At 48.5% G+C, this 19,605-nt stretch overlaps 1 protein-coding gene across 1 annotated transcript in view; it reads right to left on the minus strand.

Moving 5' to 3' along the window:
- The window catches only part of BCL2L11 (BCL2 like 11), a 41,093-nt gene extending 22,558 nt beyond the window's left edge, over window positions 1-18,535 (minus strand). Inside the window, exons 1-2 of the mRNA XM_023745992.1 lie at window positions 16,997-18,535; window positions 14,344-14,538 (exon numbers count right to left, since the gene is read on the minus strand). The gene's annotated coding sequence lies outside the window, so the exon portion shown is untranslated. The remainder of the gene's footprint in view (window positions 1-14,343; window positions 14,539-16,996) is intronic.
- Window positions 18,536-19,605: the final 1,070 nt, after the last annotated feature.

The following is a 19,605-nucleotide window of genomic DNA, read 5'->3' on the forward strand; positions in this document are numbered from 1 at the left end:
TATTTGTGCCACAAATCATCCTAGACTCTGGGGATACAGCCGGGAACAAAGCAGACAAAATCCTTACCCTTATGGAAATGGATATATAATAGGTCTGGTGGTAATAGTGCTATAAACATAAATCAAACCAGGCAAAAGGGGGGTGGGGGAGTCCTTTGGGTGGGGTGCTAATTTAATTTAGGGTGATCAGAAGTCTCCCTAATAGGATGACAATTGGTTTACTGGACAAAATTGTGTCTAGGAAGAAGATACAGCAGAAAGTAAGAACATGGTCAGTATTTTACTCTACTTAAAATAAGTATTATTTTATAGGAAACTGAAGACCTAGGGATATTACTTTCATGTGTATGTCCGTGTCTCATACGTAATAAGGGGCAAATCCACAACATGACAGGTCTACTGACCTCAAAATGCATGCCTGACTCTCCAGAATACCATTAAGTTTACTCATCAAGAAGGTAAGCTTTTCTTAACTTCAACACTATTTTAATCTCAGTGGCTGTCATAGTTGGTCTCATGTCACATGAGAACAACCCTAAGAAGTCAGCCTGTCAGCACCACAGTGGTGCTGGTCAAAACCAGAATTAAGTTTACTCAATTCTGTCCCAGTGTCAGGGAGCATGTGGTGAAGGGATCAGCTGTGGTCTCCAGAAGGTGCACCTGGAACTGGTGGGGTTCAAGGACAGGGAATACTCAAAAGCACACTGCTCCACCCTCAGTCCCCTAATCCTACCTGGATACTTAACCCAACTACCCCCATTCTAATAATATAGTCCATCTATCAAAATGAGAACCCACCTTCCCATTCCTACTCTATAGGAAAGACAAGTATCAGGCAAAAATAATTTTATTTTTCTATTTGCAAGATGCCTACCCACTATAAATGCCAACACCTGATCAAAACGGGTCTTTATTCGAAACAAAAGCTCTTATTGCTACATAGGAAGGTCAAATTTTAACTTCTGCGGCAATTTTACACCAACGCAAATACTCTTCAAAGGGGAAATTCTGATGGTGTATTTTTACCCATAGGAAATGTAGTTTTTGCATTTAAGAAAGAATTTCACCCCATAAACATGGCACTAAAACTTAAAAAAAAAAAAAGACAATGAAATATAAATTGCTTTAATGTAAACGGCTCAGGGCTGAAGGCCACCCCAGGCCAGCTCTCACCCTGAAGACACCTGAGCCAGGCCCACCTGTGAGGAGTCTCATTTTCTAACCAAAAGCCCCTTATCAATCAATGCTACTGTGTCAGGCACGGCAAATGTGTCGTGATGTCAGTGAAATTTTCTGACACCAAAATTCTTAGAAATAATTTCTTGAAATCCAGCATCTACTGGTCACATCATCTCCTATAGGAAAAAAAAAAAAAATACCATGATGTATAGAATTAATCCATTTTTCTACACTGAGGGGGCGGGTGAAAAGAAAGGCATTTTTCAACGCCAAAGAACTTCAAGTCACCAAAGGATGTGTGCTACTTAACTAACAGACTGTTCTGGCTCAGCGACAAAACTATTTTCCAACCCATATGGTAATTTCAAATCTTAAAAGCTCAGCCACTGAAAACATTAATATTGTGGTTAAGTGGCTGATAGTGAAATTAGGCGGGGGCTCTCGGGAAGGCTTCTCTGCAGCACCGCCTGCCAGGGTGAGAAATAAAAACCAGACCGTCGCTTCACAGCGCTCGCGACATCCGTCACCCAACCCCGTCACCCTCTGTGACCAAGGCAGGTGCTCAAAGGCACTGAGGCAGCATCGCTCCACACCCAGCTGTCCCCTTCCTCTGAGGGGTGCTGTGGAAAGCCACCTAGTGGGGGTGTGTGTGTCATGTCACACCTGCATTCCCACCACGGCAGTCTCGTCGGAGGGACAGGACTGGCACAGCTCTCACTTCCGAGGGGGGGCGGCCGCTCCAGTTCCCATCATGTCACTGCTGAGTGTCAAGTGCGGAACCAGAAACTATATTAAGACTCACCGAAATACTCACTTTACACGGTCTTCAGTCACCTACACATACCGGGCAGAATCGAGATGAGGTTTTAAAGTAATACACACAGATGAGGCCGAGAAGCAATTCTCAGCTCAGAACTGAGAAAGGACGCCTGTCCCGGAAGAGACAGGGAATGTATGGCTTTGAAGGAATGATTTCTGCGTTTAAACACACCACAGAACATACTCGGGCACATTTGTGCACTTAGCAGGGACTTCGTGGGGCCATCCCCCTTTTATTCCCTGAGCAGAGTCTGATTTAGCCAAGAGCCATAAATAAATGGACCATTTCTCTGTAGGCTCTCAAACCAGCACTACACTGATTCCAAGAGAATCACTCCGAAATGCTGAGTGTTAGCACCGTCTCTGCAGGTGGCCACGCTCCTGTGCAGAATAAAAATCCTGGGATGTGTGTTTAACCCAACAGTCTACATACCTGAGTATCTTCAGAAATATCGGCCAGTTCAGTTACCCATGGCTTACAAGCGACCAGCCTGCCAAGGTTTCCTTGGGAAACCCACCTGCATGATCAGCCATGTTGCCTGCTCCAGGATCCGGGGGAGCCCCAGGGGAAGGAGGGCCACTGTCATCCGGGAAGTTTTACTGCAGTAAACGCTGCAGGATCGCCCCCAACTCTGCCGGTTCTCAGACCTCAAGGAGCCAGAATCCAATTTTACACACACACCCCTCCTGCTGGGACTACTTCTCGCATGAATGAGAACAGAAGGGTTTGGAAATGAAATAATGTGACAGTACTTGGCATCAGTGCCACCAAGTTCCTAATCCTATTTCCCTGGTACCCAGTGTCAGCATGGGCAGCGGCATGACCTCGAGACAGTGCATCACGAACAGCTGCTAAGGACGGATACCACGACGAGGACGTTACAAGTCGAAGCCAGGGTTTCTCTCCTTAACCCTGCGACGTGCATGGCCGCTGCTTCTATGTGGCTGAGTTAGAGAGTCAAACACCCTGCTCTGAACACTTGGAAATTGCCAGTAAACCAAGGCGGTGCAGCTGGGAACTACTGCCCAGGGGGTCTTTCCCCTTCCACCACCAGCTCTCTTACAGTGAACTTAAGCTCTAAAGGCATTTTGGGCAACATGCTCGGCCTTTCTACTCATTTACTATTTGTTTTTTCTAACCCTCACCTGAGGACATTTCTATTGATTTTCAGAGAGAGAGAGAGAGAGAGAGAGAGAGAGAGAGAGAGAGAGAGAGAGATCCATCAGTTGCCTCCCATATGCACCTGACAGGGGATCGAATCCCCAACCACCAGTAAGGGACGATGCTCCAGCCAGCTGGGCCACCCTGCCAGGCTCCACTCCTTTACTATTCAGCATCGGACGACCTAGTCCTCCACTCCGCCTGCAGGATTCCCACACACGTTTACATCTGCTAGAAGCCAGAGACACGCCAGGAGCAATCCTAGAACCTGAGGTTTTATGTCCAAAGGCATAGCGGCTAACTCCTGGTCCGAGCAGAAGCCCAGCGTCACGCCAGGTGGAGCCTGTGGGGCAGCCTCTGCACCCTGATGCGTAGCAGCCCGGCCTGGACGCCCACTTTGCGAGTAGGGCACTTTCCCCTAAGGCCCCACAGTCCTTGCTGAAGGCATCAGGTGCTATACAGTTCTTACTTGCAGGGAACAAAAATGTTCCCTTCGAACCCTGACCTCCACCCGGACTCTGTTCCCTGGGGCTACAGAGTCTGTGACCCCTTAGTCCTTAACCCTGCTTGTTAATCCATGAAGCTGCCACTCCATGCTGCTCCCTGTGCCTTTTACCAGGAGCCGTGGGAAGACCCCATCACCACCCTGGTCCCCTCGGCCTGCTCCAGAAACCCGCCGCTCTGCGTGGTGTTTCGGGGTCTGCACTGAGTCTGGCCAGGCTGGACACAGGACACAGTTCTTCCTTGCTTTCCCACCAGACTCAGCCCCACTGACAGGCCAGCTGCAGCTCGAGGTCTGTCGTCTTAGATGCCGGTCAGAGCCCTACAGAGGACCCGGCTGTGCCATCTTATTTTGAAAAACAAATAAAACGAACCCCCACACTCAGTACTATCAAATAAAAGCCAACCCTGAGCTGTAAGACAGACAAAAATGCCAAACCCCTTCTCCGGACAGTACAGAAAATGTCCTCTATGGATAACTTATTTCACCACTTACTCCATCAACACTATAAAGACAAATACGAGTTAGCTTTAAAAAGTAAAATATGTGCCCTAACCGGTTTGGCTCAGTGGATAGAGCATCGGCCTGTGGACTGAAGGGTCCCAGGTTCGATTCCGGTCAAGGGCATGTACCTTGGCTGCGGGCACATCCCCAGTGGGGGGTGTGCATGAGGCAGCTGATCGATGTTTCTCTGGCATCGATGTTTCTAACTCTCTATCCCTCTCCCTTCCTCTCTGTGAAAAAGCAATAAAATATATTTTAAATAAATAAATAAATAAAAAGTAAAATATGCAACTCCGTTCATTAATTTGCTGAGAAATAAAGTGCTAACAAATCTGAAGTTGCTAGCTGTTGGTAACTAGACGTTATTCCTGGCCAAAAATCAGATCTGTGGGAGGAAATGTAAGTTTAAACTACAAACATAAAAATTCCTGACTACAGAGCCAGTGTGGCTTCCTCTATGAACTTTAGCACCGGTAGCAGGAAACAGGTGACAAAAACCTCTTCTCCATTCGCATTAAGGATCTTAAACATTACGGTGCTTCATTTCAATGCAAGCGGAGGCCCAGGCCTGGGACAGAAACAGAAATCTAAAAAGCTACATCTTAAACAGCTTCTAAATGAAAACGTGTAGACATCCACCCGGTTTGCTCAGGCGGTTAACGAACAGCGAGGCCGCGGCCTGTTGGAACGGACACAGAGTTAGTGGTAACTCACCAGCAGGAGGAGGCCCAAGGAAGTCTTCCCACTTAAGACAAATTCATAAAAGCCAACTGCATGAAAGAAAAACAAATTTCACACCTCAACTCCAGACGCTATTTTACATAATCGCAGAGACGTAACTGTCATGTTTGAACATTTCATGGTTTAAATATTTGTCCTCAAAGCATATGTCTGTCACAGTTGGGCTGGCTGACTCCTCCCTAGAAAACTGGCAAAACTCGTGCATCCTGACCGAACGCATCTATGCTGAACACGCGGAGGCTGCCTCTAAGAGACACAGGCGAACACAAGCCCACAGCCTTTGGCAGAAACGGCCCTGGAAAGAAGGCCAAGGACTGCGTCCGAGGGAGGGAGACGAAGGCTGCAGCCAGCAAAGCGACTGAGCATGCAGCGGAGGCTTGAAGGCTTGGTCACGAAGGCGGCGTGAGCCGTCGCTCCACCCACTGACCAGCCTGTCCTAACCAGTCAGGCCACCGCTAACCTCTGCGCAAGGGCAATCCCCAGCGAGGGTCCTAGGCCCCGTCTGCAAACCACAGAAGCCTTGTCGGCGGTTGTGCTGGGGGCCCCGCACAGGAAAGGTGGGGCTACGGCCCCAATAGCCCAGCAGGAGCCTGAGATGTGCAGGAGCCTCTCCAGGCGGCTGGCTTCGAGGGTCTTCGATCTGTTCAGGTCCACACATTCCTCCTCCTCCCCGAGGCCCCTCCAGGGAACACAGGGCTGCGGGCCCCACTCATACGGGATGACGTGGACCGCGAAGCCACTGTGCCATACAGATGATACAGGGCTGTTCTCATTCAGTGCAAGCCCCCAGCCCCCACCAGTACCCACACCCACCCCCCTCCGGTGCCCACCCGCTCCTCTATCAGAGCAGGACACTGGTCTCCAGCCGGGTGGAGGGACTTGCACCGGGGCTGTAACGGGTCACTGGAGGGACCGAGACTTGACCGGGTCGCCTGCTGGAACTTTCCACTGCCACAATCACACTATGCCATCAGGAAAAGGACTGGAGAGAAAACAGCTCGTGGACCGTGTGCCAGGCTTTCCTTACAGAGAACACACTTCTAAGCCCTTCTCAACCTGTGGGCTGCGACCCCTTTGGCGGTCAAACGACCCTTTCACAGGGGTCACCTAAGACCATCCTGCATATCAGATATTTACATGACGATTCATAACAGTAGCAACATGACAGTTATGAAGTAGCAACGAAAATAATTTTATGGTTGGGTCACAACATGAGGAACTGTATTTAAAGGGCCAGAAAGTTGAGAACCACTGCCCTAGCTGAACACATGGTAAAATCCAGCTGAACACATGGTAAAATCCAGAAAGGCAACTATGGGCACTCGGACACTGCATCAAATATTGCCTGAACGCTCATGACATCTACACACCTTTGTGCTCCTGCTATACCACACACCGTTCTCTGAAGTTGGCCAGTTGTTTGACTAGCTCAGGTGAAAGTAAAACTGAGGTCTATGTTAAAACATTATTTTAACATAATGCATATCCTAACATACTGTATGTCCAGAATTCATACTTTGTGTGAAGAGATTTCTCAAGGGACTGGAAAACAGACAAGAAATGTTTTGGTTTTTTTCTGCTACACTCTCATTCCGGAGAGAAATAACTCAAAAAAATTGAGGCTGTCGAGCTTGGCTGCACTAAACACCTCCGCACACGCACGTTCCTGGGAGAAAAATAGGTCCCACCCGCGTAAGCAAGAGTCTTCAAGTATCTCGGATTACTCATTAAGTCTATAAATTGTTTTAGGAATTGGAATGGGAAGCATGTTCTGGTCCAGAAATGTGACATAGTTTTTGGGGGGGAAAGGTCCAGGGAACTCAGTTGACAAGGGTGTAGAAACGATCTGTTTTCACACACACACCCTCTCGGATTGAGATGGCTCGTTCCACTTTTTAGAATTCTCGCTTCCTGGGGAAGGGCAGCAAAACCCAAGATGGAGCGTTCTGGACTGTGCAGGGCGCCCGAGGCCAGGGTGAAGCCCACTCCAACACAAACCAGATTCCGTTTTCTCACTCAGACACTGACACAAAGTCCCCACGCTCAGGTCTGTAGCTACAACCCATGTAGTCGACTGGCCTGTGCCTGCTGTGAGTGCAGAGGTGAGAGGGAGATGTGCTGACCCTCACCCTGGTCCGCTGACCCTCACACCACCCCTGCTCAGGGCTGGCCCTCCCATCACGGTCAAACCATGCATCCAGTCCAAGGTAGAGAACAGAGGACACAGAGAGAACCTGGGCTCCCACAGGACCCGGGGGACACCAACTCATGCTAAGCAAACACTTAAAACCCTTGTAACCTTTTCAACATTAGTCCAAATGGGGCTGAACTTGTCCACCAGGGATGTGTCATCAGCACTGACAGCTGCTATCAGTCCGGCACCCTGCAGCCGGTGAGGACAAGTCCCGAAGGGTTCCAATGAACTCACTCAGAAGCAAAAGCCACAATTTAAATGAATGATGGCCACAGGAGTGGAATCTCTCAGAGAAAAGCTATTTTAAACTCCTGATTGTATTCAAGCAAAGAGTGTTTCTAACGTGCAATCAACAAGCAACCATCTGCCTCAATGGTGAAGACAGCTGCACTCTTTTGATTGCAGGGAAAAGTAGTTGAGCCTGTGTCTTGTCTCCAGACTTTCTCTAAATACACATCTCGACTCTAGAGTGGAGTTTCTGCCACGTCACGTGGGCGGCGTTCCACAGGTGCTCCACGTGTCCCAGGGCTCGCATTTCCAGGTGTTGCTCCATGGCCCCAAATTTCCCACTGAAGCAGGGTTCTGCTCAAGGTGACATGTGATTCCCTGGCAGGTTAGGGGTCGCTGGGACCCCCTTCCACCCCCACCAGGCCAGTTTCTAGAAAAGACTTCCTTCCTTCTTGCTCGTTTGTTTTGGGACATTTCCAGACGAACTGCCTTCCCTGTGAGCTTCCTGCGCTCCTTGCTATGGGAAGGAGAGCATGTCATCACTGCCAAGGTACTGACCCTCCTGGGTGGGACGGGTCACGAGGAGCAAGGAGAAATGTGTGACCGAGGTCTCCCAGACGCCTTCTTCCCATCAGTGCACGCGAAAGCTCCCCGTGACCTCGGAGGTAAACACTTCCGTCCTCACTGAAAGACGAGGACACGGAAGCTCAGAGACTCGCAGGTCTGCCCACGTGGCTTGGCGGTCGGAGGGACGGCCAGGATCCCATCCAGACCCTGCAGGGAAGGCAGCCGAGGTCCTGGGGGCAGAATCCACCTAGGACCCCATCAAATGGAGGTGTTTCACAATGAAATACTCATTTTGCTACGATAAAAAGCAGGTCCCAAAGAGTAGATTAGGGGACTAACATCCATCCACAGCAATTCTGGGGATGGGTCGAGAGCTCGACCTCATCGGGATGAAATCTTTACCAACGTAAAGGCCGTGGCAGTCAGTGAACCACACAAATAAGACACAGGTGCCACGCTGACACTGCTGGGCATGCCCAGAGTAAAGATTAATGGAGAGCCACATTTAAAAATATACATTTGTTATATTTGTTCCACTATAAATACTAATGATGATTTTGCAAATACAAAAAGGTACACAAAGAAAAAAACACCTGTAACTTGAATGCAAAACCATTCACTATTAATACTTTGATATCGTTTCCTCCTAAGCTTTTTGTTACGCTTGAAAACTTTGAAACTGTGTTATGGACTAAAGGCCTGTGTCCTCCTCTAACTCCGATGTAGAAATCTAAGACCCAAGGTGATTAGGTCACGAGGGTGTGGCCCCCACACTGGGATTAGTGCCTGATAAGAGGGTGAAGAACCCGCCTGCTCTCCCCTTCCTGTGAGAACACAGGGAGAAGGTGGCTGCCACCAGGACCCAGCCACACGGGCACCCAACCTCAGACTCCAAGCTTCCAGAACCCTGAGAGAAATGCTGTGTAAGCCCCCAGTGTGGTATTTCTGTTACAGCAACAGAGGACTAAGACCAAGGATATCATCAACAAACGTGTAAGCTTTTCAACTTAACATTATGCCAGGAGCATTTCCGCATGTCACTGTGCTCGTAAACACCATTAACATGGCCCCACTGTCCGTCAGAGGAGGAGCGATTTAGGGATGTTCCCAGACCAGTAAGGCTGTCCACAGCTGTTTGGCTGGTATAAGCGATGCTGTGATGAGCCCTTTTCTGCAGTTTCGGCAAAGGAGGTCAGGTGCACTGCAGGGCCTGAGAGCCAGTGGGTAGCGCTGTGCCTACAGCCTGCACCCAGCACAGCACAGGACCAAGTGCCGGTCTTTAAGACAGAGGTTAGGTTTGTGTCAACAAGACCTCTGCAGAGAAGGAAAGCAGTCTTAGGCCACATGCCGAGCACAGGTCCCAGCCACGGAGCAAGCAAACGACTAAGGACAGTGACCAGAGGTGAGAGAGGCTGGAAATTGTCACCTAACGACTGTTAGAAACCGAGGCTGACCTTAGCAAAGAAGGAATGGAGACTGGTGTGGGGGTGACTCAGGGACAGGGAGGGGGGTGGTCCACGGGGAGTCCCCTCCCTGCACAGGCAGGGTGAGCAGACACCAGGGCCGCGAGGAGACTGGCCCTGGCAAGAGCTCCACTTCCGTGGTTTGCAAGGCAGTCAGGAGCAGGCAATCACAGTGCGCGCCTATCTCCAATCTAACCCACACCCCCCAACATATAAAACACATCCAGGGATGAGTAATCTCTTTTTCCTGCCATACAGTCCAAACATGGAGCGGCATGGGGCTTACTATTCTCTTTAATAAGATGCCCTGTAGCAGGTGGCATCAGACTTGAGCTACCGCGACGTTTTGAGGACCTATGTTTGCGAGCAGCATGGTGCACAGCCCATGGGCAGAGCTCCAGGGCCACGCATGGGGGTCACCACGACAGACACTGCAGTTATTATTTGCGAAGAGTGGCTAGGGTTACAGCTACATCTCTTTCCGATGCCCAGTCTATAATTCTACAAAGTAAAAAGAGGGTGAAAGAGGTGATTTCTAAAATTCTGAGTAGTACTGTGCAGCCACAGCCCATCACTGCCACTCAGTTACAAGGAGAGATTTCTAGTTCCATTCGGGCCCCCAGGACCTCCCTTTAGTACTAAAATCCCTGGACACAACACAACAAGCAAACACCGATGGGGAAAGAGCACGGAGGGCTGCCTGGGCACCCAGGGCTGCAGTCTTGTTTCATTGCCCCCACACCCAGGGCCCTGCAGCACCGCGGAGGCCTCACCTGGGCCCCCAACGGGCACCGAGAGACAAAGCCCCAGGAGCAGCCTGTTCTTCCAGCCGAAGGACGGGGAAGGGGCCTGGCCACACCTGCCTGACTCCAGCCCAAGCCCGCACCTGTGGTTTCAGGATGGCAGGGGCGCAGTGGATTTTTCAGTCATGCCCTGCCCAGTGCAGTGCTGGTGCTGGTGCCACCGTGGGGTAGGGTATGTGTCTCTTTCTCTGTCTCTCCACCTCCCTTCCACTCTCTCTAAAAGTCAATGAAAAAATATCCTCGGGTGAGGATTTAAAAAAAAGAAAATGAGCAAAGGAAGTCCTCTAAACAGAAATGATAACAGGCTTAGAACTCCAGAAAAAAAAAAAATGGAATGGGGAAAAATGGGAATAGTAACAAACTAGTCTACTTCTTGTGAGCTTCCTAAATGTACATGGAGGAAATAGTTAAGACAATTGTATCTGAAAAGCGGGGCAGGTGAGGGGACCTGGAGGAAAGTGAGGTGTCTACACTGCAGCTGACGTTAAAAAACGTTGATACCACTGACACCAGTGGATTACAGTAAGTTACGTCTGTATATTGTAATATCTAGAAAAACCACTAAAAAACTAGAGAGCGCCATATATTTAAAAACACTATAAACAAATCAAGATGGACTCTTAAAAAATGTTCAGACCCACAGTAAGGTTTAAAAAAAGAGACAGAGGAAACAGAGAAACACAGAAACAAAAGCAACAGAAAGGTAACACAATGGCAGAGTTAAGCCCTAACACATCAACAATTACCTTAAACGTAAATGGTCTAAATACAGTATTTAAAAGACAAAACTGGCAGAGTAAATAAAACAAAGTTATGTAAAAATATGCTGCCTATAAAAAACTTACTTCAAATACAACACATGCAGGTTGCAAGTGAAAAGATGGAGAAAGCTACACCATGTAAACATTAACACAGTGGTGTTTTGTTTTGTTTTGTTTTTACAAAACGCAGGAGTGACTACATCAATATCAGGTAAAGTGGGCTTTAACAGCAATGATAAAAGGATCAATTAAACAGGAAGACAGGACGATTCTCAGCACCAGCCAGTGTCTCAAAACACACGAAGCAAAATCTGATGGACTTTAAAGGAAAAAGACAAATTCACCCTTATAGTTGGTGATTTCAACACTGCGCTCACAACTGACAGAACTACTAGACAGAAAGTCGGCAAGGAAGAAAGGGGCTGGAGGCAGAGGAAGAGTGGAAATTGGGGGAAAAACAATCAGTAACTTAAAACAACTTCTAATGAAAGTGAGAGTCAAAGCAGGACTGCATGTGAGCACCGAGAAGATGACAACCAAGACTACAAAAGCAACACACACCTTCAGCCTAGACAACGAAGACGGAAATTGTTACAGACTTTGCTCACCTTGTGTCAGTCATCCATTTAAATAGAAATTGCAGCCAGGAAATCAAGAGAAGGCCGAGACCAGGAAGGGCAGTGATGGGAGGATTAAGAAAGATCTTCAAGGGCAAAGATGCGTCATTAGAGTCCAGGCTGAGACCATCCACGTCCTCGTATCCCCAATCAATAGGTACAGACGCAAAAGCTGGACAAGGAAGTAGACTGACAGAAAACAAGGAATTCATCTGAAACACGGTGTTGGAGGGGAGCTCTCTGGTTACCCTGGACCACCAAAAAGATGGACAAGTGGGTCCTAGAGCAAATTAAGCCTGAAACGTCATTGGAGGCACGTATGACAAAGCTGAAGCTATCCTACTTCAGGCACATCAAGAGAAGGCAGGCTCTTTGGAAAAGACAATAATGCTGGGAAAAACAGAAGGCAGCAGGAGAAGGGGAAGGCCAAATATGAGAAGGACAGACTCCATTAACAAAGCCACAGGCTGAGTCTACAGCGGGGCTGCCAAGTCTAGGACACTGTGAGGACATAGCTCATTCGTGGAGTCACCAGGAGTCGGAGACAACTCAACTGCAGTAACACAAGTACACGTACACACACACACACACACACACACACACACACACACACGTACACACACACACACACAATGTATGAAAAAAATTACCTCGACCAAGTAGAGTTTGTCCCAGGTATGCAAGGTAATAAATGCTGAGAAGCAATGTAATAATGCACCTGAACAAAGACTCACATTAAGTAAACTCGTATGACCATATCAACTCATGCAAGAATAAACATTTTACAAAATCTAGCACCCATGAAAAAAAACTCAGTAATCAAGAAATAAAGAGAAACTTCATCTTTTTAAAAAGCATCTACAAGATTCCTATAGTTAACCGGGTACTTAATGGTTAAAGACTAGAAGTTTTCCTTCCGTGACTGAGAAAAAGGCAAGGATGTCCGCTCTCACCACTCTTCCTCAACACAGCACGACGAGTCCCGGCAGTGCAAACAGAAATAAAATGCACACAGATCAGAAAAGAAGAACGAAAATTGTCTTTATTTGCAGGTTACATGACTGTCAAGATAGGATGCCCAAGAAATTTACAAAAAAACCCTTTAGAATTAATGAGTTCAGCAAGGCTGCAAGACACAAGATCAACACACAAAAATGAATTACATTCCTATATACTAAAAGTGAACATGTGGGAACAAAAATTAAAAATACAATACCACGAATGGTTGCTCCAAAGTAAATGAAATCTAACAAAACATGTGTAAGACTTGCATGCTGAAAATTAGAAAACCTACAGACCTAAATACTTAGAGAAACCTGTCTGTGTATGGATTGGAAGATGTAACACACTAAAGATGGACATTTGCCCCTAAACTGATGTGTAGTTTTAACATAATTCCTATCAAAAGCCCAGCAGTGGTTTTAAGGGCACAAATAAGCTTATTCAAGAATTTACACGAGAAGGCATAGGGCATAGGCTAACCAATTTTGGAAAATACTGAATAAAAAGTGAGGCGTCACTCTACTACCATGGCCTAGCATATAACCACAGCAATAATGGTGGTGTGGTGTTGGCGGAGGACCACAAAACAGAATCCTGAAACAGACCCACACAAACGTGCCCACTGATTCTGACAAAGGTACAAAAGCAGTTAGACGGGCAGCGGATAACCTTGTCAAGACGGTGCTGGAAAGAACAAGTACTGATCTAAACCTCACACCTTACACACAAATTAATTCAATGTGAATCACAGATCTAAATGTCATTCGCAAAACTACAAAACCTTTAGAAAAAAAGAGAGGCGAAAATCTTTGGGACCTGGGGCTTGATGAAGACTGCACACCAGAAACATGACCCGTGAAAAGAAAAACCGATGAACTGGACTGCATCGAAAGTAGAACCTTCGCTCGATGAAGAGGGTGAAAGACAAGCTACAGGTCTCTGACAGACCCACAGGGGCACTGGTGCACCCACACTGTGGGATACTCCTCAGCTATGACCACCAAGCCACCACTGGCACACAGCTCTCGGGTGGATCACAGGAATGTCGCCGAGTAACAATAGCCAATCCCAAAAGCTCACGTAGAGTGTGATGCTATTGCTACAGCACACGTGAAATGACAGGGTAGGTACGTAGAACAGATCAGTGTTTGTCAGCGGTCAGGGACCGGGAGGGAGGAGGCTGTGGCTATAAAAGCCCAAGAGTAGGCTCGAGATGAAGCGACTCAGGATCTTGATCGTGGCGGTGACGACACAGACCCATGCGTGTGACAAATCACACTGAAGTTAATACACACCCACTGCCACGTGGAACTGGTAAAATCGGAACAAGGTAGCTGGATTCTACCAATGCCATTTACGGGCTGTGGACACTGCATGCTATGCAAGGCATTGTCACAATGGGAAACTGGGTGAAAGTTACACAGGCGCGCTGCATTACATTTTACAAGTGCATGTGAATCTATAATTATCTCAAAATAAAGGGTGTTTTTTAAAAAAGATATAAACTGTCTAGACAGTTATCAATCACTCAATTTTATTTGGAGCCAGTAAAGAAAACTTTCGTCACTTTCTATCCCCTTCGGGACCTACAAAGGGTCTACACTGGTGAAGGCAGGATCTGAGTTTTCACAAAGCCGACTATCCCAGGCTCCAGGGTGGCCCTGAGGGGCCCGAGGAACCAAACCATCCCACCTTCCACCTTTTCAAAGCCTGCATGTACCATGGGTTTAAAGAGGTAAGATGAAATGCATACTCCTATGCTTATGAATACTCAAGATGTTTATAAAATGAGGTTAATTACTTTCACTCTCCTAAGTCAACAAAAGCCACCAGAGGAGGAAGTTTCATGGAAATGATGTGATGTGAGTGGGAAGAGTCAGGTCCGGCTGCTTAAAGCACCACCGCAGAGGCCGGCTCCTCCGTCTGCAGGGCCCGCCCGTCCAGCTGGCACACACAGCCAGCCACGGTTGCATTTGACATTCTGCTAGTAGCCATGCTTAAAAAGTAAAAAGAAACACGTCAGATTAACATCAAAAGTACATTTTATTGAATGGCCAACAAACACATGAAAAGATACTCAACATCACTAATCCTTAGGGAAACACAAATCAAAGCCATAATGAGATACCACCTCACATCCCTCGGGATGGCTATGTCAAAAAAAACCCAAAATAACCAATGCTGGTGAGGATGTGGAGGAACTGGAACCCTGTGCACCGCTGGCGGGAATGTAAAATGGTGCAGCCACATTCCTCAGAAAACTGAAACCAGAACTACCCTATGACCCAGCAATCCCACTGGGAACATGCCCCAGAGAAATGAGTGCAGGATCTCGAAGAGACATTTGCACACCTTTGCTCTTAATGGCATTATTCATGACAGTCAAGAGAGGGAAGCAGCCCAAATGCCCGGCGACGGATGGACGGCTAAAGAAAATGTGGTCTCCACATACCATCCAGCCTCAAAAAGGAAGGAAATGCTGACACAGCTACAAAATGGGTAACCTTGAGGGCATTATGCCGAGTAAAATAAATCAGCTACAAAAGGACAAATTCTGTAGGATCCCATTTAATAGAGGAACCTAGAATAGTCAAAATCAGACACCGATAAAATGCAGGCTGCCAAGAACTGAGGGGAGTGGGAAGTGGGGAGTTACTGTTTAATGGGCATCGTTTCAGTTTACAAGATGAGTAAGTTTGTGGAATTGGTTGTGCAACATTGCGAATTTACTTTTAACACTACTGAACTGTACACTTAGAAAAGGTTAAGATGATAAATTTAATGAGTTTTTTACCCCAAGACATTTTTTTTTTTTTTACGTTTTACCCATTGTTTCCAAAATATCTCAACATATATTAGTATGAAAATGACTGGGCCATTATTTCATCCTCTTGTTCATGTATAAGCCTGAAATTCCCATGTGAACTGACACTGACAGTATATCTGATGTGGACTAGTCCCACCTGAAGGTTCAATGCCACCTGGGCTCCCTGCCAAGCCTGTGCTGAGCTAGACCTTCCCTGTCACCGCTAGTACCGGGAGGGTCTTTTCCTTGGACAGGTGACTGTTCTCAGGAAGCTCTTCGGTGGCCACAGGCAAAGCCTGAAGGCCTCTGAACGTCTCCTGAGCATCTGTCTCCCCCTGCCAGGCCCTCAGGATTTGCAGAACATCGTGCCTCCTCTCCTCAGAGCTCACACACCGAGAGAGGGGCGCGAGCAGGACCCTGAAGGACACAGAGAACACAGCTCCAATGTGCCGGGGAGGAGTGTGAATGTGAAGTCATTTACCCAAGTGACTCGTGGGAGTGAATCACCAGCTTTCACCCTTATCCTCACCTTTCTCAACTCGTACTTTCAACAGTACTGACTACACCTTCAAAGCGTGACTCTGTACAGCATTTAGTGCACGATGCGTGTGAGACACATCTGGTGAAAGTGTGCGCAACAGGAAAGGCACTCAGCCACCAGCAGCCGTCAGCGGCTTTGATTAAAATCATCATTCTTCCCTGAGAGAGCATCTGGCACTTCATCCTCCCGGGGTGAAAGGAGACTAAAACTTGGTCAAGTGAAAAGTGATCTCCCACAGATATTCTTTGAACGTAGCGTCAGAAAACGACTCCGAGATGTGGAGGAAAACATGAAGGTGTTGCTAACTGCTGTGGTCCCACACAGAAGGCACTTTCTCAGCAGAACAAGATGCAGGAACAACACTAATATACGCTGTTCTCCACCCCGTGTCTCTGAGCAAAAACCATCTATGGACATGGGTGCCCCTGGCTAAGGAGAACCCTCCCATAACCTCACATTCGTGCCCCGCTGGTGGAAAACAACCACAAAGACGTCTTTGTGAAAAACGCATTTTGCAATACATTATCAAAAGCTTCATTGACAATCTTAATGGATGTGGTTGAGTAAGGAACAGTGAATATGGCCCTAAAGAAAGGAACCAAGTCTACCAACTCAGCAAATGTCAGTGGCCTTCAGGAACCGAACTATTTCACCAACATCCAGGAAACCGTTCTGGACCACAAAGATGTGATTCCATGGAACGGACCCTCCTATCTAACTGTCCTCTTCTCCCACCAGCCCCCAGAGCCCCCCACCCCCGCTCAGTCTCTCCTCAAGTAATCTCCCAAAAACTAATCCTGAAAACTTACTTTGGTATGTTAACTTCAGACAAACTCTTTATAACTCATCATTTAATCCCACGCATGCTGTTACCACACCAATCTACTGAAGTGTCGTTACTATGAAATTACACCTCAGGATCCATCACTGTATTTCCAGGTATAACCACAACTTTGCTTAATAACTGAGATTGTGATCTCTAAGGCCCTCCATCTGTCACCTCAAGTAACGGTGCGAAGACCTTATAATTAGCTTGCTAAAGAATATGTCACCAAAAAAGCCATCATGTCACCCTTAACACTAAAAAGTACACTAACTGGCCCATACCTGGTTAACAGGGAGAAGAAACTATTCCTGTGCATTAAGCCACCACCTGCAGAGACCGGTTTGGTCTTCAGTGAAACATGGCAACAGCTTCTGGAGGCTCCTTAAACGTATAGGTTGTTAAACACACACTCCACTGAGTCCTGTGAATTCACTTAGTGAGCAAGAAAGCTGTGGGTTCATGTACTCAGGATTATTTTCATGGGCAGAAACACATTTGCAAGCACCAAGAACTTCTAAGGTTGAAATGAGTTCAGGAGCCGTACCAACAGCAATAACGAAAGGAACAGCAGTAATAAAATGTCTGGCTCCTTCTCCTGAGGAGGGGTCCTAATAAGGCACGGTGGTCACGTGGTGCCCTGGGGGATTGGTCCCAGGACTCCTGTGGACACCAAAACCCATGGACGCTCCAGTATTCGTATGCAGGTGACAGCGAGGTGTGCCTGTGCATCGCTTCATGCACACGGATTCGGAGCCACGTTCGGCACACGCGGCAAATTCGAGTTTTGCTTTTTGGAACCTGCTAAGTTTTTCTCCCGACTCAGCCCCCCAAATACTTTCCATCTACAGTTGGTGACTCCTCCCTGCATATGAAACCCGTGGATACAGAGGGCCGACTGTATCACTCAGCATTAGCACGAGACATGCAGGCAAATGTAGCTGCTGCTGTTTTTGTCCTTTGTGCCTGCCACGCCCCCAGCGTGCACATCCTCTGACAAGTGACCAACCCTCTAAGCCTAGAGGGTCTTTCTCTCTGTGACATGGGGACAGACCTGCACAGTTCTCACCTCCCTGAAGGTTATGAAGACCAACACCTACAGAATTTGCAAATCCAGGTTTGTCACTGTCCTCCAGCAGTTAAGAATCTCCTCTGGTGACTTTGTGTCACTTATGTTTCAATAGAATCAATACTCAATTTCTTAATCGGTAACGCTGCCAACCTGCTCGTATCTGGTCAAAGCAGGAAGGACTAATCTGGAGCAGAGGTAAAGGAGAACCAGCTGAACCCTGATGAAGAAACGAGCCTTTCCCATCAGTGGGGGACAGCGATTTGCACCCACACCCTCACCACGCCCTTGCTGCCTGGACTCAAAGTCACAGGCCAAGGGTGAAGGGTCTAATCAAGCTTATAGCTGCCAATGTCTAAACATCGGGACATTTGACATCAAATCTGCATTCTTGCATTATCTTACAAGAAGGCCTACCAACTGAGACCACACCCCCCCAGGGCCACAAGTTGGGGGTGGGGGGTGGGGGAGGCTCTCCAGTTTACCCTAATCCCACCAGGTCAGCTTCCTCGCCGCTGGTACTGCCAGGTGTTTCTTAGCACTGACTGCCACTCCTGGTTCAGACCCTAAAACTGCCTTTCATCCCGGAAGTAAAAACCCATAATTGAATCTCATCAGGACCACGTTAAAACTGAGCCAACAAAATAAACCCAAAGAAGAATTTGAACAGAAAACACCACGTTCATGGTTCTGTGCTGGCACTGACTACAGGTCAGTTTGTTCCATCTCTTCACACTTCTGGCTATGTTACGCTCCCTGCTGTAACTGTACTCCTTAGAAATTAAGAAATACTTCAATAGTAAGCATATCTCTCTGCCCATCTTCCAGATAAGAATAAAAACACACGTAAAATAACAAAGGCATTATTATTTGTGTTGGGGGCACTCAACTTCCTGCCACCAAACAAAACACACTGACAACGTCTATGCGGGCTGGTGCTGGAACACAGATTCAAGCTTTGGGGGAGGCAGCGGGTCTGAAGCCTATTCACAGGGCTCTGCTCAGAGCCCACTGGACTAAGCCAGAACCTCCCGGGGACTCTTGATTCCTTGGTTCTCAGGACTGGACCCTGCGCTTGGGGCACAGGAGTGCGCGCAGAGGCAGCAACTGCAGCCGGCTGGCCGCGCTCCCCGCTCCGGCCCCATTGTTCTGCCGAAAGTGCTGAGGGCAGCAAGTCTGGGGAGCTTTGGCAAGGGCCGTCCGTCGTAGTAAGTGCGTCACAATAGAGTTTGTAACTCTGAGCCGCTCGGCCCGCTCCGCTCCCGCCCGCCCGCCCGAGGTCCTTCCCGCGGGGGCAGCGCAACGCACCCACCCGGCAAAACTTTCTGCAAGTCCACCCGCATTGTTAGGTGAGCACCTCCAAACAGGGGGTCCCCGAAGCTGGCCCCGGGCGCCCCGACAAGTTAACAGTAACCCCGCACGCTAGGCGACCCGGGGCGCGGGGCTCCTTCACCCTTAGATCCTCCCTCTCCCCACGAGCAAGCTCAAACTCACGTCCGACCCTTCCCTGCCGAGCGTCGCGTCCGGGCCCGGGCCCCGCGGCGTCGTGCACGCACCCTTCGCCGACCCGGAGCCCCCAGACCGTCTCCGCGAATGACGGCGCACCAGACAAAGCCAGGGACCCGCGCTCAGAGGACGCGGGTCTGCGCAGAGCCCGCAACTGGCCGCGTGCCCACTGCCGCGATCCGCTGGGCCGCCCAGGGTTCCACGCGCCGTGCCTCTGTCCCGCACCGCCCCGGCCGCCGCCGCCGGGAACATCCTCCCCTCGGCCGCTCCTCCCCTCGCGCACTGCGCCCGCCGCCGCCGGCTCTGCCGCCTCCCCGC

This window comes from Myotis lucifugus, unplaced genomic scaffold, assembly GCF_000147115.1.
Source record: "Myotis lucifugus unplaced genomic scaffold, Myoluc2.0 scaffold_613, whole genome shotgun sequence".
Taxonomy (NCBI): Eukaryota; Metazoa; Chordata; class Mammalia; order Chiroptera; family Vespertilionidae; genus Myotis; species Myotis lucifugus.